Source organism: Pelobates fuscus, chromosome 10 (assembly GCF_036172605.1).
Source record: "Pelobates fuscus isolate aPelFus1 chromosome 10, aPelFus1.pri, whole genome shotgun sequence".
In the NCBI taxonomy this organism is placed as follows: domain Eukaryota; kingdom Metazoa; phylum Chordata; class Amphibia; order Anura; family Pelobatidae; genus Pelobates; species Pelobates fuscus.
The window spans coordinates 65626805-65650365 of record NC_086326.1 but is presented as its reverse complement, the minus strand read 5'-3'; positions in this window follow the sequence as shown (position 1 = coordinate 65650365).

Genomic DNA, 23561 nt, shown 5'->3' with positions numbered 1-23561 from the left:
TGCCAGCTCCCACTCTAGCTTTGCCATTCATTCCTATGGGACAAATTTTGCCACAAGAACGACGATATTCCGAGAACCATTCGCCGAAACGTTCCACAAAGTAATAGCAATCCGATCGGGAACAATCTGCACGTTTTGGTATATTTTTGTCTATGTAGTGTAAAAACTGTGGGAGGAGTTAGGGTGGCAAATTTGGCTATAATAAGAATAAGAATAAGAACTAGAAAAGCTACAATTTCTGGGGAAATTGTGTGAAGTGTTCTTGCCTCCATCAGTAGTCTACAACTAGAGTGGGCGGAGTAACTGTTAGTATTTATTTATATAGCACATTTAATTGCAATGTTGTTGCCCAAAGTGCTTCACAGTTACATTAAAACATACAGTTGTAAAAAATTAGCAGGTGTAAAAGGCTTTGTCTATGACATCACTTGCTGCTGCAGCCTTGCACAGATCAGAGTATTTTGGCGGTTGCCATCTTCAAACGGTCGTATTTTAAAAACTATAAATCCTACAGTGAAGAGCTTTATATTGTGAGAATCACAAGACCCAGACCTACATTTTGATGTATAGTATGTCTCTGAGATATTAACAATGAAGGCACAGTCGCAGTTTCGAAATTGCCCTTCAAATGTGAGCTTTGCAGAGTGGAGTTTCAATGAATGTCAATGGACTGTGTGAGTTGCAAACAAATGGTCATATTGTGAAAACTATCAGGACTATGGCTTAGCCGTGGACATTTCTAGTGGCAGCAGGGATAGCTGAACGTTTTGATATAAGATTTGTGTAGGTGGGCCTGAAAATGAGGGAGTGGTGGCAGTTTAGAAATCATGTCCTGATTTTTCAGCTTTTGCCAGCTCCCACTCTAGCTTTGCCATTCATTCCTATGGGACAAATTTCGCCACAAGAACGACGATATTCCGTGAACCATTCGGCGAAACGTTCCACAAAGTAATAGCAATCCGATCGGGAACAATCTGCACGTTTTGGTATATTTTTGTCTATGTAGTGTAAAAACTGTGGGAGGAGTTAGGGTGGCAAATTTGGCTATAATAAGAATAATAATAATAATATATATGTGAGATAACATTAAGTGGTCTTGCTATGCAAGAACACTTAATAATATATATGTGAGATAACATTAAGTGGTCTTGCTATGCAAGAACACTTAATAATAATAATAATATATGTGAGATAACATTAAGTGGTCTTGCTATGCAAGAACACTTAACTAGAAAAGCTACAATTTCTGGGGAAATTGTGTGAAGTGTTCTTGCCTCCACCAGTAGTCTACAACTGGAGTGGGCGGAGTAACTGTTATAATTTATATAGCACATTTAATTGCAACGTTGTTGCACAGTTACATTAAACCATACATTTATAAAAACTCTAGCAGGTGTACAAAAGGCTTTGTCTATGACATCACTTGCTGCTGCAGCCTGGCACATGTCAGAGTATTTTTGCGGTTGTCATCTTCAAACGGTCATATTTTTAAAACTATCAATCCTACAGTGAAGAGCTTTATATTGTGAGAATCACAAGACCCAGACCTACATTTTGATGTATAGTATGTCTCTGAGATATTAACAATGAAGGCACAGTCGCAGTTTAGAAATTGCCCTTCAAATGTGAGCTTTGCAGAGTGGAGTTTCAATGAATGTCAATGGAAGGCGTGAGTTGCAAACAAATGGTCATATTGCGAAAACTATCAGGACTATGGCTTAGCCGTGGACATTTTTAGTGGCAGCAGGGATAGCTGAACGTTTTGATATAAGATTTGTGTAGGTGGGCCTGAAAATGAGGGAGTGGTGGCAGTTTAGAAATCATGTCCTGATTTTTCAGCTATTCCCAGCTCCCACTCTAGCTTTGCCATTCATTCCTATGGGACAAATTTCGCCACAAGAACGACGATATTCCGAGAACCATTCGGCGAAACGTTCCACAAAGTAATAGCAATCCGATCGGGAACAATCTGCACGTTTTGGTATATTTTTGTCTATGTAGTGCAAGAACACTTAATAATAATATATATGTGAGATAACAGTAAGTGGTCTTGCGATGCAAGAACACTTAATAATAATAATATATATGTGAGATACCATTAAGTGGTCTTGCTATGCAAGAACACTTAACCCCTTAACGACGAGTGACGGACGAGGTCCGTCACTCAGGGGAATGCGTTAACGACGAGTGACGGACCTCGTCCGTCACCCGTTAAAATTAACCCCAGATCGCCGCAATCGCGGCGATCGCGGGGTTAATGGTGCTCCGGTCTGCCTCTGCATTAGAGGCAGACCGGGAGCACCGGATCGGGCTGTCAGAGTACATGTGCCCGCTCTGACAGCATGCCAGAGCGGGCACATGTGCTGTGTATACTCACCTCCGCCTCCCTGCACTTCCTGGTTCTGTGTGAAGTGCAGGGAGACGGATCTTCAGTGATCCTGCCCCCTGGTGGAAAGAAAATATAGTAAAATTAAAATCCCCCCCCCTTTACCCCCCCTTTACCCATTTTAATAAAAAATTAACCCCTTCCCTGTCAATTGATCACTGACTACAGTGATCAATTGGCAGGGATTACATTTTACCAAGATCTGATTTTTTTTTTAACCCCTGAGGGTTAATTCTTTTTTTTTTTTTAACCCTCAGGGGTTCAATTTATTTTATTAATTAATTTAAATATTTTAAAATTATAAATTTAGCTAGCTGGGGAGGGTGGAAGTTAGTGGGGAATTGGGGGATTTAGTATTACGCTAACTAGGGGTTAACGTTAAAAAAAGTTTAAAAATACGCTTTAAAAAGTTAAAAAATTAAGTTAAAAAAAAAGTTTTAATAACATTTAAGTAAAAAATGTAAAAAAATAAACCCTTTACCCAGTCCAAATAAAAATTAACCCCTTCCCTGCCAGTCGATCACTGCCTACAGTGATCAAAATACAGATCACAGTATTATACTGTTCTAATTTTTTTTTTAACCCCTGACGATTAACTTTTATTTATTTTTTAACCCTCAGGGGTTAAATTTATTTAATTAACTAATTTAAATATTGTATAATTAAATATTTTGCTAGCTGGGGTGGGTGGGAGTTATGGGAAAATGGGGAATTTACTGTTAGTGCTGCTTACTGCTAGTTAGGGGTTAACGTAAAAAAAAAAGCTTAGAAAAATGTTAAATCTGTAAAAAAAAGTTTTACGACAGTTTAGGAAACTTTAAAAAAATGAATAATCAAAACAAAAGTTTAAAAAATAGTTTTAAAAAGTAAAAAAAGTTTTAAAAAGTAAAAAAATACATTTAATAACGCTCATTACCACTACACCTGGTACAAGCTAGCGGAAAAATGATCCCACGCTAAGGTTCAAAATATGCCTTTTGAAATACCCTGGGATGTCTTCTTTAAGAAATGGTATGGCTTTATGGGGTATTTGGTTTATATAGCCTGGTAAAATACTCTAAAATGGGACATGGGCACAGCGTAAAAATTTAAAGTTTGAAAAAAAATGGAATGGCTGTGTCCCAAATGTGCCCCTCCGATGTCCACATATACCTGGCAAAGGTACATACGGGGGTATTTTTGTACTCAGCAGACATAGCTGAGCAACATATGAAGTATTATACAGTGGTAGTATACATAAGGTTTGCAAAATATACTGTGCAAACTCACTTTGTGTGTCAAAAAGGCAGAAAAAACGCTTATTACCACTACACCTGGTACAAGCTAGCGGAAAAATGATCCCACGCTAAGGTTCAAAATATGCCTTTTGAAATACCCTGGGATGTCTTCTTTAAGAAATGGTATGGCTTTATGGGGTATTTGGATTATATAGCCTGGTAAAATACTCTAAAATGGGACATGGGCACAGCGTAAAAATTCAAAATTTGAAAAAAAAATGGAATGGCTCTGTCCCAAATGTGCCCCTCCGATGTCCACATATACCTGGCAAAGGTACATACGGGGGTATTTTTGTACTCAGCAGACATAGCTGAGCAACATATGAAGTATTATACAGTGGTAGTACACATAAGGTTTGCAAAATATACTGTGCAAACTCACTTTGTGTGTCAAAAAGGCAGAAAAAACGCTTATTACCACTACACCTGGTACAAGCTAGCGGAAAAATGATCCCACGCTAAGGTTCAAAATATGCCTTTTGAAATACCCTGGGGTGTCTACTTTAAGAAATGGTAGGCCTTTGTGGGGTAGTTTGAATTTAAAACCTGCAAAGATGCTTGGAAATTGCACATAGGCCCGGCGTCAAAATTCAAAGTTCGGTCAAAACTGATATGGCTTGGTCTCCTATATGGCACTGTAGCTTCACAAAATAGTGCCATAGACATACAATGGGGGTGTCCTTTTACTCAGAAGACTTAGCTGAGCATAATTTGGGGGGTTTGAACTTAGTGGCACACATGAAATATACAAAATGCCCAGCAAAAATGCAATCCGTATGTAAAAAATGCACAAAATTATTTTTTACCACATACTTTGGCATGTAATGGTAAAAAAATTGGGGCATGTTAAGGCACAATATGCACCTTATGAGATACCCTGGAGTGTCTTCTTTTACAAATGGTAGGCCTTTGTGGGGTGTTTTGAACAGTAAAACTGTTATAATACCCCAAATGGAAGCATAGGCTCATTAAATCCGTCTCTCAAAATTCTACTGTGAATACTGAAAAGGACAGGTCTCCTGTATGGCACTGTAGCTTCACGAAATAGTGCCATAGACATACAATGGGGGTGTCCTTTTACTCAGAAGACTTAGCTGAGCATAATTTGGGGGGTTTGAACTTAGTGGCACACATGAAATATACAAAATGCCCAGCAAAAATGCAATCCGTATGTAAAATATGCACAAAATTATTTTTTACCACATACTTTGGCATGTAATGGTAAAAAAATGGGGGCATGTTAAGGCACAATATGCACCTTACGAGATACCCTGGAGTGTCTACTTTTACAAATGGTAGGCCTTTGTGGGGTTTTTTTGAACAGTCAAACTACTATAATACCCCAAATGGAAGCATAGGCTCATTAAATCCGTCTCTCAAAATTCTACTGTGAATACTGAAAAGGACAGGTCTCCTATATGGCACTGTAGCTTCACGAAATAGGGCCAAAGACATACAATGGGGGTACCGTTGTACTCAGCAGAAGTAACTGAACACATAATAAAACTTTGTACAGGAATAGCACACACCAAATTTACAAAATACACATGAGAAGTTCTTTGTTATAAGTTTGTGTGCGAAAACCCCCAAAAAACACAATTTTACTCCAATATTTAGCAGAGGTTGGCGGTAAAATGGCTACGTAGAAAGTGTCAAAACAACCTTAGGTAAATAGCCTGTGGTGTCTACTTTATATAAATATATACTTTTGTGTGGCAATTTTGTTTTCTTTTATGGCTATTAGGCTTACAAGACAAACATACCAAATTCTAAAATCGCTCCACATAAAAAGTTTATTTTACTCCTTGTGCTTTGTGACCTGTAACTACCAAAAAAAAACTGAAAATCCCAGACACATTATATATTCTGTAATTCAGAACAACTAAATGAATTTATTTTTAATTACTTTCCTTAACCTGCACTAATTATGTACACATTATTATTGCAAAAACTGTAAAAAAAACACACAAAAATTCATTTTTTTGCATATTTCTGTATTTTTTTTATAATAAATAAGCATTTATATATACATGTGTTACATCAAATTAAAGCCCTTTCTGTCCTTTAAAAAACGGTATATAATATGTGTCGGTGCAATAAATTAGTAAAATGCAAATTGCAGTTGAACGCAAATAGCAAAAAATGCAAAAAATGCCGTTGTCATTAAGTGAAAGACAAGCTTCTGAAGCTCTGTCCTTAAGGGGTTAATAATATATATGTGAGATAACATTAAGTGGTCTTGCTATGCAAGAACACTTAATAATAATAATTTATATGTGAGATAACATTAAGTGGTCTTGCTATGCAAGAACACTTAATAATAATAATTTATATGTGAGATAACAGTAAGTGGTCTTGCTATGCAAGAACACTTAAATATACAAAATGCACCACAATCACATACATACATACATACATACATACATACATACATACATGCATGAAAAATAGCTAGAAAAAGACAATGGTACTATTACAGATACCGAGTTGCATGGATACCTGAAAAAAAAAGCTACCCAGCAAGTAATACATGCCATCAAAAGAAACAATACCAGAAATAGTGAGAAGAGGGAGAAAATCAAACAAGAAGCCCCCAACGTTTTGGCAGAATTGCCTATATCAAGGGAGCATGCAGGACAGGCTAGTTAGAACTCCCAGTGCCTTCCCCACTCCTCTCCTCTTCTTTTCCAGTTACCCATTGCTTGTTTTTTACTGAATCTTAAATGCATCACTGTATTTTATAGTCTGCTTCCAACAATGTCAGGCACTCGGCTAATATACACTGCTCAAAAAATTAAAGGGAACACAAAAATAACACATCCTAGATATGAATTAATTAAATATTCTTCTGAAATACTTTGTTCTTTACATAGTTGAATGTGCGGACAACAAAATCACACAAAAAATAAAAAATGGAAATCAAAAATTGTTCAACCCATGGAGGTCTGGAATTGGAGTCACACTCAAAATTAAAGTGGAAAAACACACTACAGGCTGATCCAACTTTGATGTGCGGCCCCTCAAAGAAATGTCACCCCACACCATTACTGACCCACTGCCAAACCGGTCATGCTGGAGGATGTTGCAGCAGCAGAACGTTCTCCACGGCGTCTCCAGACTCTGTCGTCTGTCACATGTGCTCAGTGTGAACCTGCTTTCATCTGTGAAGAGCACAGGGCGTCCGTGGCGCATTTGCCAATCTTGGTGTTCTCTGGCAAATGACAAACGTCCTGCGCGGTGTTGGGCTGTAAGCACAACCCCTCCCCCCCCCGTGGACATCGGTCGGGCCCTCATACCACCCTCATGGAGTCTGTTTCTGACCATTTAAGCAGACACATGCATATTTGTGGCCTGCTGGAGGTCATTTTGCAGGGCTCTGGCAGTGCTCCTCCTGTTCCTCCTTGCACAAAGGCGGAGGGAGCGGTCCTGCTGCTGGGTTGTTGCCCTCCTACGGCCTCCTCCACGACTCCTGAAGTACTGGCCTGTCTCCTGGTAGCACCTCCATGCTCTAGACACTACGCTGACAGACACAGCAAACCTTCTTGCCATAGCTTGCATTGATGTGCCATCCTGGATGAGCTGCACAACCTGAGCCACTTGTGTGGGTTGTAGACTCCGTCTCATGCTAGCACTAGAGTGAAAGCACCACCAGCATTCAAGTGACATCAGCCAGGAAGCATAGGAACTGAGAAGTGGTCTGTGGTCACCACCTGCAGTACCATTACTTTATTGGGGGTGTCTTGCTAATTGCCTATAATTTCCACCTGTTGTCTATCCGATTTGCGCAACAGCATGTGAAATTGATTGTCACTCAGTGTTGCTTCCTAAGTGGACAGTTTGATTTCACAGAAGTGTGATTGACTTGAGGTTACATTGTGTTGTTTAAGTGTTCCCTTTATTTTTTTGAGCAGTGTAGTTACTGAGCAGAGAGTATTATTGTCATTTACAGTAATATAGGGCCAACATATCATTCAGCAATTTACATTCATTTTGCTAGAAAGAGGTGAAGAAGGCGAGCTTACAAAGAAGCTAACAATCTATGAACATGTCTCCCAATCTAGTGCTCTTTTGGCTTTCTTCAAGTTCTGTGTGTCACTAAAGTATTACACTTATCTGTAGGTGAGTCCTCCGTTCAATAACTTCAATCACCTTGTCTGCATTATGAATATTTAATGGTTGATCTGTATAATTTTTAATTTTAGAATGATAATTCTAACAAAGTATAGCATAGTTGGTCTTTTAAAAATTACAACCTACCGGTAACTTATTTCAGGATCAATGTTTCAGTTTTACATGAAAACTTTAATTAAAGACAATGGTACGTTGTACAGTTCAGTCAGGGATCCACTTTGACAAGACAATAAAGGACCAACCTTAACCAACACGGCCCAGAAAGGGGGAAAACAAACCCAGAAGCAGTGGGATTTATGTCCAAGGGTGGCTACCTATACACACTGGGTCAATGAATAAAGTGTCAATTATCAGCTATTGACATTGCTGACCTCTTTATCATTGCATGGAAACATCTCTGTACTCAACATACAAGGTTATTCGCTAAACCGTGACAATTCTAGAGAACTGCAGATATTGGGGGAAAAAACAATCAACTTAGAAAAAGAGAAACAAATGCCCAATTCAGCTACATTTTCAGCTCATCTATTTTGACCTAAAATATTAAATTCCATTGTTCATTCTCAAAAGTGGCTTCACCGCGTCCCATTTCAAGAATTCCTTAAAATCAGATTCCTCCATTATACTGATAATGAATTATTCTTTAGACATTGACTGTCCAGGGCTGTTTTGAGCCCCAGGGGGATTTAGAACATCTTTCCTCTTCTTTTATTAAAAAATAATAATAATGTTAATAATACACACTTGGAATGAGCGCACATTGGCCAAATGGTCAAGCACTAATGACAAGCGCATCCAAACACAAATACTTTGAACTCATCTGCAAGTGATATCAGCCACAAAAATACTAGTTAGCAAATGGATTATATTTCATGCTTCCTTCCAACCCATCCTGGTCCTCCTCCCCTTCTTTGCTTTTTTGTTTTAGGACTATTTAGATTTTTATAGACTGCGTTCTCTAGACTTCCTTTGAGGCGCGTTATAGATATGGGAAACCGATTACCGTCTGATCGGGGCTGCTTGGGCAGGAATGCAATGTGGCATGATCTTGGTTTAATGATTCCAGGAATTATTTTCTGGTGTATCTTAAACAGATAGAATACGCACAAGTAGCACGCAGTCAACCCTATTTAAGAGCCTCTTTAGTCGCATAGCTCGGTTTTATGATCCCACTAATATGCTTTGCAGGGAGCCCAAGCACATTCACCCTGGAGTTGGATTTCCTGCTAGATATTTTTAGGGGACTCACACTAGGGTCACCGTTACTCCTAATAATATTGCCGTTTTCTTGGAAACAACTGGCAAGCCTTTGCTTGTATTAATGCTTTCGCTGCCAGCGGAATCCCAAGAATATCAACTTATAAAGAAGATCACAGCCATGTATAGTGTTACACATTCTATAATGTTGCAATCACGCTGAAATATGCAGGGAGAATGTAGTTATGTTCACAGATGATATGTCCTAGTGATAATTCTATGTGGTCAGAGTGTTAAATGTTCGAAACTGTGCTGCGGGCAGAGTGATGAATGCTGCCAATTATTGTGGTATTAACTGCGACCTCTCCCAGTTATACTGCAGCACTTCTGAGTAATAAGATACACACTTTGGACTTACCTTACCTTAATTTGTAGGTTAACAGGCTCCATGAGATGGGGCTCAGCTATTGTTTTGTATCCCTTAAGGGTAAGCAGCATGCTGTTCAGGTTAATGTGGCGAAGTCAACGCTGGAGAAATAAAAAATAAAAAAATATATATAAATCACTGAGCTGTGGGAAAGATGCATAAAAAAAAAAACAGAAAAAAAACAAAAAAAAAACAAGACACCCAGTTAAACAATGAAGTGTTTTTGTCCTATTATTGTGAATAATGGTTATTCGTTTGAGATAGAAAAAAAAAATAAAAAAATTGTATACATACATTTTAGCTACTGCATTTAAATAGTCTGCTAGTAAACAAATTTGAATTGTCCTTCTTCGCAATACTCATAGGCAATATAGCAGGGACATTGCTAGATGACCAAAAAAAAAGGAATTCAGCCCAAAAATATATTTTATAACCCCTCCTACATTTTATCTTAATGGGATACTATGGTCACCCAGATCAAATCGTCTCATTGAAGTGTCCCTGTGACAGCCACTATAGGCGATTCTGCTGTACTGATAGAGTAAAACTTGGATTGGACATCGGCTATGATGTCGAAAGAGACGGAAAAGGTGAGCATCTTTGAGAGCCTCGCTATTGAAAATGGTGAGTAAAATTATATTTTTTGTTTCTAAATTTTTATTTTATTTTAATAGATTGGGTGGGAGGGAGTCTGAAAAAGTAGGGTCAGGGACACTGCTACAGGGGTTTCTTCACATTGTATATATTTGTATTGTTTTCCTATTCCATAAACAACAATACAAGGAAATTGCCAAATACATTATGTTAGATAATACATTCCAACATTAAAGCAATCAATCAAATCTTATCAAACAACTCATTGTGCAATGGTAGATCCAAGGTGCATTCTTTCTGTGAAGCCATCACATGACCTGGTTGTGACTAACTTTTAGTCTTCTACCTCCCTTGTACCTCAACATGAGAAAACAGTGGGGCTTCAGTCGCATCTCATGTTTTAGTTATGGAGTAGTCCCAGGGTTTCCAGATTTTCAAAACTTTCTTAGCATTATTTGGGAGGCGATGAATGATTGTTCCTTGTCATCTAAAGGGCTTGTAGCAGGCCATCTTTGGGAGTTGTTGACGTAGACTTCCAGTGTCTATGTATGTGTATTTTAGCGATCAAGATATTGAGCACTAACATTTTCTGAGGGCCCGTGGCATGGACCAGTAGCACGTCTACAAGGAAGCATTGTGATGATTAATGTATTTGTACTTGTGTGGTTTGTTTAATGATGGAGTGCATGCTTGCCCAACAGGAAGATAATTTGTTGCATTCTCATGATACATAAAGCATAGCTCCAAACTTCGGTAGGCCCCTAAAACAGCATCCGGAGGAGCCTGTGTAGATATGTGCAAGTTGTGCTGGGACCAAGTACCATCAGTACAACAACGTCTTATTTGTCTCCCAATGGGACACATATTTTGAGATATTCATTAGATTTGCTGCTGATGTTCAGTCTTCAAGAGAGAATTGCTGGTTGAGTTTGCACTCCCATTGTTTGGTGATAAAATGTTGATCATGGTTTACGAGCTGTGGTAGTGCCACTGCAGAATTGGTAAAAGGGCATGGATGTCTTCTTATGGGATGGTAACGTTATTTTCTAGGTTTGTAAAATGTGTTTAACTCTCATGTAGGTGAACTAGGTTGGATTTAGTAGGCAAGTCAGCAAAGGGGATTATCCCTTGTGGAGTCAAAACCTGTAGCATAAGTATCTGACCGCTTGATGCACAACCTTGAATTGGGAGGTCGAGAGTGAGTAGTTGCAAGGTCGTCCATGGAAGTAATACTAGTCCTTGTGTATGTGGCATTGGCTTGGGCAGCCAGTGTAGTCAGGCCTTTAAAGTATGATGAGTTACTGCGAGAATTCTAAATGATATTATGACATTAGAAAAAGTGCAGAAGTGGGCTACAAAATGAAAAGGAATGGAACATTTTACTTATATAGAAAGGTTATTAAATTTAAAACTCTCTAGTTTAGCCTCAGAGGGGATATGATAGCATTTTACAAATACATTTGGGGTCAATACAAACCATTGTTTGGAAATCTATTCATAAACAGAATTATACATAGGACACAAGGTCACGCATTTAGACTGGAAGAAAGGAAATTTAGTTGAGGCAAAGGAAATGTTTTTTTTTTACAATGAGAACAGTAAGGATGTGGAATTCTCTGCTTTTAGAGGTGGTTTTATCAGAGTTTGTACATCAACTGGGTGAATTCTTGATCCAAGGATTGATCTTACTGCCATTCTGGGGTCAGGAAGGATTTTTTTTCTTGTTTGTAGCAAAATTGGAAAGCACTTCAAACTGGGGCTTTTGCCTTCTTTTTGGATCTTCTTTTAGATACAAATCTGAAATTTATTGGCGGCATGTCTCTCAGCTATGCAACTATGTAACAAGGCACCTAAAAAGCATATTAATAAGATGAAATATCCCCCTAAAAAAGGTCCAACAACAACTAGAGGAGGGAGATAGAATTGCAAAGGCAGGTTTGTTGGGCTTACAATTTGAGTACTTTGTCTAAATGAAAAATGTTGACTTAATTATTTAAAAGAAAAAAGCAGCATTTTATTTTTTTTACTTTTATTGATTTTTGCTTAGATAATGGGTGTGGAAAAATATACAAAAGTTTGTCCTCATTTAATATTTGTAAATATAATGTATTTTTATTACATTATTGTATGCATGTCCCTCTAGGCTATCTTTGCATTTAGGAGGGCACCTTGTATTCTGAAATCATTCCTTTAGGAAGGGAATCTAATAACATGCAAAGGAATCAGTTGAGGAGCCGAAATGTGATTTATCCTGTAGTGTTACATGACGCTTCCTGTACATTCTTTCTATCCTTGGCTTTGGATATCTACTGAGTACAGTTGCGGAACTATGTCAGATCTGATAAGGACTCTTGGTACACACTGCATAAAAAAAAAAAAAAGGAACCTGGTGTCCATAGAACAATTTCTGTTAGGGGCAAAAGTCATGATTTGCAGGCATCGACTCTTAGCCCCCTTTAATAAGGGGACACTTGCTTCATTCTGCTCTATGTTGTAGACCTAAATGGTGAGTACCTATTAAATTTACATTTTCCGATCCTTTTCAAAATTAATTAATAGTTCTTATTCATCTACGCAGTGCTTTGGTTTGGACAGATTTCGTCCATGCGATCGTTTTAGGAAACACAATTGGAACAAACCAAAGTGATGAGAAAATGGTCCAGTCACTGTACTGCCAAATACAATTATATCGATTTTTCAGTCCACCTATTTCCACACCATTTGTTTCACAGATCAAGTGAGATCAAAAAGTATTGGTCGATTGATCTGTGAACTAAATCAAGCTATCCCCTATCCATTAATCATCTTTTTTTAGTAACATAGGTAGAACTCTGAATCACAAAACAAAGTGTGAGAAATCAGAGTGAATTTCAAATTTAAGTCTAGATTTGCTATACTGAAAGCATAGCTAAACTTAGAAGGTTTCCAGAACGGCTATATTCCCCTTAAATTTTAAATTCACTTTGATTGATAACTTCGGTAGTAGTATGGACAGATCACCAGACATTTAATAACAGGAGCCTTCTAAAGATATTTTAATTTACAATTTTCTTCTGTTTACTCACTTTGTTACAATAAAAATCCCACTGTGATTTGGCATTGCCAGGTCATTAGCGCCTGCCATTTTGGTGGGCACTGGTTTTGTGTGTCCCAGCAAATAATCAGCTCTTCTGTTGAGATGAAAACTTATAGCACTTCTCTAACTTTTAATGCAGGTTAGAAAGGACTATATTTTGGTCCATTTTTTGGTGTAGGGGATTGGAGAGGAAAAAGTTAAGAATATTTCAATAGGACTTTGGTCTAAAATGTTTTACAATGCTCCAGAATATGTTCCTTTTCATAAATAACAAAAGTCTAAATCTTATGTTCGGGCCTTGACACTGTACATTTTGAAATTCAATAGACCACAAAAGGATTCTGTTATGGGTTCTCTGGCTTCAGTCCATCTGCTGCACATCTCTTGAACCCTCGGGATAAGATATGTACTCAAAAATCATGAATGCTGAATAGGCCATTTGCTCCATTACGAAGGTTTTTTTTGTTCATTCTCTTTAAGTCCTCGCTTACCAGCTTACGTTTGTCCATTAGAACTCAATGGAGCTATTCAGCTTGGTACAAAGGATGGCAAAAATCGCCCATTCTTTCCTGCTGAAATCAGCAAGATTAAGATTATAGAAATCATATGATAACTTCATGTTCTTAGAAGACATAATTGTATTGGCTAGATGTTTGTTGAATATAAGCCTTTTTATGTCCTGCCTTGTGATGGGCGACTCCTTTCCTATCAGAGTTAAATCATTTTGGAAAGACTAGGAGTGTGTAACGGCCAAACAAAGTCAGAAACTTTCCAAAAAGATTCCTTTATGTCACATAATGGCAGACTAACAGGGTTTATGTGCTTTGACCACAATGCATCCATCGGTAAGTCACCGTACCTGGAAGGCAACTGAATATGCTTGTAGCAAAAGCACACAAGTTTGGGCAAGCGCCACCAGTTTTTACATTCATGCCACCATGCTGGCAAGTACAGTAACTTTCTGGTTACAAATACAATCTAACCTGTTAAATAGCTTACGTAGATCAGCAGTTATTTTGGCTGTAGGGTATAGGAGCTAAAAATTGCAAAACTCTTATTGCGATGACAAATCTGAAATCCTTGGCATCAATTAATTCTCGGGAGAAAGGCTTAGTCATGTTTTGAACAGCCCAATAGCCCATAAAGCATTATTTAAATTCTAAATATCCAAAAAGCAAACAAAAAGCATCTGGTTGTTTCTCAAGCCATTACTTCATTTGGCAAAACATAAAAAGTGGGGCTTATCTATCTTGCGTGTCGGAGAGATGCTATCATCAAAGAGGACATGCAATAGGTATGACTCACAATAAATAAAATAGTCCACGGTTTGAACTACAATTTATTCTGGAATGTGAAAAACACATTTTTCCTATAAATTTGTTTAAAAGAACATACCAAGAACCATAATCCTTACAGCAGGCTTTATAATGGTTTGGCTTGGGTCCACTGGCACCTCTACTACTTCAGATATAGAGCCGGTAGCTCTTGGTCTGAGCTTAGCTCAGCAGTGCAGGGCATAGCTCATTGGCTACGAGTGATGAGCTGCTGCACTGCAGAGCTTAACTCAGAAGAGCTAATGAAGGCTCCTGCACCTCCTCTATCATTAGTAGTGGAGACAGGGAGCAGCACCCGGCAAACCCAGGTAAGAGTTCAAAACATTCTAAAAAGGTTTGACTACTTATAATGTAAGTGTGCTGGGTCACTTCTGGCACCAAAAGCACTACAGCTAGTTAACCTGAAATTAGGAAGTGTAACAATGAAACACATCAACTGATTACAAACAAACATAGTTGGCACTTTATTTATTAAAAACATAGAATTGATGGTAGATAAGAACCCAATTTTCTAAATACTTTAATTAGTCCCTGGCCTTATCTTAAGTCTAGGTTAGCCTTATGCCTATCCCATACATGCTTACATTCCCTCTCTGTGTTAACCTCTGCCACTTCAGCTGGAAGACTATTCCATGCATCCACTACCCTCTCTGTAAAGTAATTATTATTATTTAAACCTTTGTCCCTCTAATTTAAGACTATGTCCTCTTGTTGTGGTAGTTTTTCTTATTTTATTAGCATTTTATATTTGACCAAGAGGTCATATTGAGAGTACATATGTATTATTAGTATTTCTGCAAACAATGAATGAGAGTTACATATATACGTTACATAGTTACATAGCTGAAAAGAGACTTGCGTCCATCAAGTTCAGCCTTCCTCACATATGCTTTTGCTGTTGATCCAAAAGAAGGCAAAAAACCCAGTCTGAAGCGCTTCCAATTTTGCAACAAACTAGGGAAAAATTCCTTCTTGACCCCAAAATAGCAGTCAGATGTCTCCTTGGATCAAGCAGCTATTATCCCACTAATTAGAAATTGTATCCCTGTATGTTATGTTTTTGCAAGTATTTATCCAATTGCAATTTAAACATCTGTATAGACTCTGACAAAACCACCTCTTCCGGCAATGAATTCCATATCCTTATTGCTCTTACTGTAAAAAAAACCTTTTCTTTGCCTTAGATGAAATCTCCTTTCTTCAAGCCTAAATGTGTGACCTCGTGTCCTATGTATAGCCCTGTTTATGAATAGATTTCCAGATAATGGTTTGTACTGGCCCCGAATATATTTGTATAATGTTATCATAATCCCTCTAAGGCGCCGTTTTTCCAAACTAAAGAGATTTACATTTTTTAACCTTTCTTCATAACTAAAATGCTCCATTCCTTTTATCAATTTTGTAGCTCGTCTCTGCACTTTTTTCTAGTGCCATGATATCCTTCTTTAGAACAGGTGCCCAAAATTGCACAGCATATTCAAGGTGTGGTCTTACCAGCGATTTATAAAGAGGCAAAATTATATTTTCATCTCGAGAATTTATGCCCCTATTTATACATGACAAAACCTTACTGGCCTTAGCAACGGCAGATTGACATTGCATATTGCTACCTAATTTGTTGTCTATAACAATTCCCAAATCCTTCTCGTGTGTGGTTATCCCTAGTTCACTACCATTTAGGGTGTAAATTACTTGTGCATTCTTAACCCTGAAGTGCATAACTTTGCATTTTTCTACGTTTAATTTCATCTGCCATTTTAGCGCCCAGTCCCCCAATCTATCCAAATCCCTCTGCAGCAAGGCAATATCCTGCTCACATTTTATTACTTTACAAAGTTTTGTGTCATCTGCAAACACTGATACATGGCTTTCAATGCCCATTTCAAGATCATTTATAAATATGTTAAATAGAAGCGGTCCGAAAACAGAACACTGAGGGACACCACTTACCACTTTTGTCCAGCTTGAAAATTTACCATTTATGCCAACTCGCTGTACTCTATCCTTAAGCCACTGTTCTACCCAAGAACAAGAATATTCATCTAGACCAGTTTCTTTTAGTTTGAAGACTAACCTATTGTGAGGAACCGTATCAAATGCCTTGGCAAAATCCAAGTAGATCACATCCACTGCAACACCCTGATCTATATTTCTACTTACTTCTTTGTAGAATGCAATTAGGTTAGTTTGACATGACCTATGTTTCATAAAACCATGCTGATTATTCCTAATAACAAAGTTCTTCCCAATGAATTCCTGAATATTATCCCTTAATAGCCGTTCAAATAATTTCCCAGTCACAGAAGTTAAGCTCACAGGTCTATAATTTCCAGGCAAGGATTTTGAACCCTTTTTAAATATAGGAACAACATCTGCCTTCCTCCAATCCTCCGGTACAATACCTGAAACAAAAGAATCTTGAAAAATTAAATACAGAGGTTCACTTATTTCCCCACTTAGCTCCTTAACCCCTTAAGGACCAAACTTCTGGAATAAAAGGGAATCATGACATATCACACATGTCATGTGTCCTTAAGGGGTTAAGTACTCGTTGGTGGATACCGTCAGGCCCCGGAGCTTTATTTACATTAATTTTCTTTAATAGCTGTAGCACCTTGTCTCGAGTTATCCAATCACAAGTTATCTGCAAGTTTGTTGCAGCAATCATATGCATATATCTTGCCATAGGATCCTCATTAATATATACCGAAGAAAAATAGTTATTTAAAATTTCTGCCTTTTCCTGGTCTTCATTGACTAACAGACCCATCTCTGTTTTCAGTGTACCTACACTTTCATTTTTTGTTTTTTTAGAATTAATGTACTTGAAAAAATGTTTGGGGTTGGTTTTGCATTCTTTGGCTATCAATTTCTCATTTTCTAGTTTAGCCACTTTAATTGCCTTTTTGCAAGTATTATTGGCTTCCTTATATCTTATATAGGATGCATCTGATTGGTCCGATTTAAATGCTTTAAAAGCCCTTTTCTTATTTTTAATCTCTTGTTTTACTTCTCCACTAATTTGTTTCTTTTATATTTATTACCCAATGGTACATACTGTGAAATGTACCTTTCTAATATTTGTTTGAATAGTTTCCATTTTTCCTCAGTGTTTTTATCACTAAGGCGTTTATGCCAGTCGATATGTTGTAGAGCTGCCCTAATCTTATTAAAATTGGCTTTTTAAAAATTATACGCTTTAATATACCCCACCTGCTTTTGCTTTTTTGAGTTTATTTCAAAAGTTACCATATTGTGATCACTATTTCCCAAATGCTCCCCTACTTGAATGTTGGTTAAAAGATTAACATTGTGGGGGGCGGGGCCTGACCGCTGAACTGAGCGGACGCAAGGTAGAGCTGCTCCTGCTCCTAGAGGCTAATTTTACCCCAAAATAAGCATTCAACGAACCCCAAATGACCCATAGGGGCTGCCAAAAGAGTGAGCTTGACGAGAGCAACAAGCTGATGCCAGACATGCAGCACAACCAGCGGAATAAAGAGAAACACTGCTCGCGGCCTACAAGCACAATCGGCGCGAGGGAGACGGCCGCTCCCCCGTCGCCATCAATGGCAGAAACAGCGAAGAAGGGCCTCCGTTCCCCCCCCTATGGACCGGCGGGGGTCATCCCGGTCCCTGAAGGATCCCTGCAGACACCGCTGCAGCGGCCTTCCAACTCCAAAATGGCGGCAAACCCCAAGGGGCCATCCGACACGACACAGGTGTCGGAGACCCAGAAGCGGCTTGACAAAATCTTTGAGGCCTTTTGGAGGAAACTTGAAGAGCGACAGGCTACTGCTCGCGACCCAGCCGGAAACTCACCGCCAAGATCGCCGTCCCACGCTCACCTCAGAAGGGCTCCCCGTCAAAAGAAGTATGCAAGAAAATGGCGACGATGCAGGCGCCGCTTCCCGCCGACAAGCGAAAAGACGCAACCTAACCAGGTAGCGACGGCGAAACCACGGGAGACACGACCGGCCCTCCCCAAGCCACAAACAACCCCAGGATACCTAAGGGGCCAGCAAGCCAACTCAAACGACTCCTGTATACCGGGAACAAGACACAGACAAGCCGCAAGCGACAAGTCCCATCCAGACCTCCCACCAGCAGCCCTCCACATACGTGAGCAGACAAGCCCGACATCAGGGACCTCAGGATGGCGAAGGGAGCTAGCTGAGCCCCGCGCAGAGAAGCAGGCAGCGGCTAAGATACTGGAGGGTATCGGATGAACGGAGGGGCTGTGCGGGACTCTTCATGGGGCCTCCCTACACCCCAAACCTATAAGCAGAGTTCCCTACTTCCCAAAGGAGATACAAAACAAGCAGTCATAACTAATAAGAGACACCTGGCTGTTGAGGAAGTATACCTTATGTTTATTTTCTGCATATTTGTTTCTGCTTCTTTGCCTTTGATTTAACCTGACTCTCCTGCCAAGCATTGCAGTATAGGTGATTAGACCTACCATGGAGGGTGTTTCTCTACCCAGTGGCCTAGGCTATAGGGGTATTAATGACATGCATTACTGACTGAAGGCAGCGTGATACCAATCACCAAGGGTGCAAGCGACAGTTAATGATATATTTAGCCACGTGTTAGGCTCAGCAAAGCATTTACCTGCGCAGTCCAATGTTCTCTGGTCCCCGTACCTGGCTAGTCTCTCTGATCTAACATAAACATATTTCCCAGCCTAGACACATGGACCTAGCCTGTATCTACTTGACATTAACCCTAAACCGACTTTACTCTCACCTAGTGTAACACATTTAAAACTATATGGTATGCATCCCCACGTACAGTCAGACATGAGGATTAAGATGTTTAGCTCAGTTCCGTAGGGTGCTGCCTAGGCCTGACCCATACTCACACTGCGACCACTGGGTGTAACCTATCTGAGAGCAAAGCAAATGTTTCCTCATGTTCTTATAAAACTCAGGACACTAACCTGTTCACCCATCTGTCTCAAAACAAAAAAGAGAAAAGTGCTATATTTTTGTCTAACTACTGAGACATCACTACTTAGCTTATAACACTCTCGCTTTAACAGTCTTGACTAAAATTATAAAATTGTGCATGCATATTGGTCTACCCCGTTGTTATAAATGTTACAAATTTGCTTGAGGATTGCCGTCGGGGTACCTCACGCTTGTATGTTATTTTTGATATGCACTACAAAAATAAAGAATTAAAAAAAAAAAAAAAAAAAAAAGATTAACATTGTTTGTTATAACGAGATCCAGACAAGCATCCTTTCTAGTTGGTCCTTGTACCAGTTGTGACATAAAGGTGTCATTTAACACATTCAAAAAACGGATTCCCCTAGCTGAAGTACTAGTCCCTCTATCCCAATTTATGTCCGGGTAATTAAAATCTCCAATAATTAATGTGTTCCCCCGATTTGCAGCTTCACCAATTTGCTCTAACAGCAGTTCTTCCTCATTAATATTTACATTTGGTGGTTTATAACATATCCCAACCAATAACGTATTTCCCTTTGTTTGCCCCAAGCAGATATCTACCCATAAAGTTTCCACATTTTCCTCGTCACACTCCACATGCCTAAGATTTGACTTGAACTCATGGCTGACATACAAACATACCCCACCACCCTTCTTGTTTTTCCTATCCCTCCTAAATAATGTGTACCCATTTAAGTTAACTGCCCAGTCATGTGTCTCATCCCACCATGTTTCTGTTATGCCTATTATATCGTATTGTTTAGTGTATGCTATTGCCTCTAGTTCCCCCATTTTGTTATATAGGCTCCTTGCATTAGTAAGCATACATTTAATATTACCATGAGTCATTTGTACTTTTTGTGAATCAATATTACATACCTCCTCTGTTCTGAGCTTCCCCCTCCCCCCATCTCCACCCCCATTGTTCTGAGCTAAGGCCCATCTCATTTCTATGCTATCTCCATTTTGTAGATTGCTTTGAGCCTCCCCCCCTACTACTAGTTTAAAATCTCCTCCAACCTTCTAGCCATCCTATCCCCCAGCACAGCAGACCCTCTTCCATTTAGGTGCAATCCATCACGACTATACAGGTTGTACCCAAGCGCAAAATCGGCCCAGTCCTGCACCAAGACTTCAGCCACGCATTGACCTCTCTAATCTCCCGCTGCCTTTCTGCTGTAGCGCGCGGCACAGGTAATATTTCTGAAAATATTACCTTGGAGGTCCTTTTCTTTAGCTTACTTCCTAGATCCCCGAACTCACTCTTTAGGACCTTCCATTTTCCCCTGACTTTGTCATTGGTACCAATATGGACCATGACAGCTGGGTCATCCCCAGCCCCTCCCAATAATCCCTCCACTCTGTCGGCAACATGCCGGACCCGAGCACCTGGGAGACAGCAAACTGTCCGGTTGAGTCGATCAGAGTGGCAGATTACCCTATCTACTCTCTTAATAATAGAGTCCCCTACCACCACAACCTGTCTAGACTTCCTTACCCTCTCAACCCCACCCGTACTAGAGGGGCTGTTCCCACGGCTGTTAGAAGGAACAGCTTCCTGCAGTACAGCTACTCCTGAGCTGATGCACCCAACATCTTCACTCAAATGGGCAAATCTGTAAGGCTGCACTAGATCAGGACTAGCTAAATCTTTCCTCTTCCCTCCCCCTCTGCTTCCTCGCCCCACTGTTACCCAGCTATGTGCCTGTTCTCCATCTGTCTCATCTCCTCCCAATCCACTACCTGCACCCACTAAACTTTGCTCAGTGAGCAGCAGACTCCTCTCAAGATTATCAATCTCCCTCAGTGTTGCAATTTGCCTCTCCAGATCTCCAATCCCAGCTTCCAGAAAAGCCACTCGCTCACACCCACCACAGAGGAATGGACCCTGGACAGATTTATCCAGGCATGCATTCATGCAGCAGGATGTACACTGAGTCAAACTTGTAATCTTGCTAGCACTCATCCCCCAGTTACCAAATAACACAAGTGAGCAAAAACAATATTTACCCTCTTAAATTCAACTCCTGTTGTTTTAACTCCTACTTAAAAGAGACTACTTGAAATAGCCTACTTTCAAGCAACTCCCGTGAGCAAGCTCTGTGAGTCAGTAGTGGGTTTATATTGGCAATACAAATCCCACACAGGTGGAAATTAAGGGGCACTCCCCCTAATTAGCTCAACAGCAGCAGCTCCCACAACAAGAGAGGAGGGAAAAAAAAAAAAAAAAGGGGAAAACGTTTTAATAAAATCAGCTAGGAGAAAATATAGAAGAAAAATAAAAACAAATTAAAAAATATAAAAATAAAATAAGGGTCACAGTTTAAATATATCCAGCAAAGAAAAATAAAATATATATGAAAAGGGGAAAAAAGTTACAAAAAATTAAATAAATCAAAACAGCAGAGAGAAAAACAAATTAAAAAGGGTAAAAGTTGATAAAAATAATAATAATATACAAAACAAAAAATTTAAACCTGCTTTTTTTCCCACTTGGTATTAACTAATACCAGCCACAGTCCACCAGTTCTCCAACAAACTCCTGTTGTTTTAACTCCTACTTAAAAGAGACTACTTTAATGTACTTTAATGTTTAATGTACTTTAATGTGCCCAATTTCTTTCTAGTCAAGTCAATCCAAGCTATCATGGATGCATTCTACTGGTATAATAAGCTCTGCTACGTTTCTACCAACCTCTAGAAAGCGTAGGGGGTGGAAAGCAGCATGGAGAAAATCATCAGGCGACTTGCCCTTGCAAATTTTGGGATTTTTTTTTCCCCAGTATTTTGAAACAGAGAGGGTATTTCTTTCCAATTTTTTTAACTTTATTTATTTTTAGGAAGTAGGAACATTGTTATTTGAAAATAAAGAACAAAAATTCACCCCGGAATATCCCTGTAAAATTCCCAACAATGTTAGAATACGTTGATTGATTTCATAAATCAGATACTTTAAAAAGATATCGTTACGAGCAATAAAAGATGGGCCTATTGCCAAATTCCTAGAAAACATAATATACTACGTGGCTTTTACTATGCTGTAATGTCTCTGAATGATTCATATATCATAAATACTGTTAATCAGGGAAAGCACCTACAGGACTTTGTTTCTTATCAAGCAATAGTATCCCTAGATGGTAATACAGTTATTAAAATCCTAGCAACACTATTGAACAACCGCTTATCTGACTCTATAACACCTTGTACATTTGCAGTAAACACTCTATTACAGGTCGTAAATCTTGCTCAGCTATCGGACAAGTCGTAGCAGAAATAAAGACAAATATAGAACATATTTGAAAATACGAAAAAAATGTAAATATATCCTGTTAAAGCTTTTTCATAATTTTTTTTATTTGAAATTGTTTTTATTGAGGCTCTGACAATGTTCTCTTGTCAATTCAAACACTGACCTTCATTTAATCATTTTGGATAAGCTTTTCAAATAATTTCATATTTTTTCGATACATTTTTCAATTTTTTTCCACAAAAATAAGACATCTCCTGAAAATAAACCCTAGTTCCTAGTCGCTAGTTCGCTAATCTATGTCCACTGACTTTTCCCTGAACATAGATTCATGAGATTCCATGCGCTGGTGAACTGGTCTATGTTCGGGGAAAGTTCCTCGAATGTTATCCTTGCTTTCTAGCACATGCTTGCTATTGTTTTTCCCGGAAATAAGACCTACTGTCAGGATCGGGACAGGGATCCAACACGCAGAGTACAAAGTGTAGTAGGTACGTATACCGGACCTTAGAATGGCCGGACTTAACGTAAGGAGTAAGTAGAGAATGGTCAGAGGCAAGCCGAGGTCGAGGGAACGAGAAGACAGGTAAGCGAGAGACAAGCCGGGTCAAAGGATAACAGAGATAAGCAGAGTGATACAAACAAGCCGGGTCAGAACCAAAGAGACAATAGACATACAAGAGCACTGAGTGACTAGACTGGCTAGAACCACGACAGGGCAATGAGCAAATGCGGCAAGCTCTATTAAATACCCCGGTTCTAGGAGGTAATCACACCCCCGACGAGTCCTGGTTCGTGTTCAGGGTTTGAGTGACAGGTCGAGCCGGCTTGGCGTCATGACGTCGGCTACTGAGCGTCACGTCATAAAAGGGCGTGGATCCCTCGCGGCCGGCGTGTAACCGACCGGAGGGACCGCGAGGAACGGAGGAAACAGCCC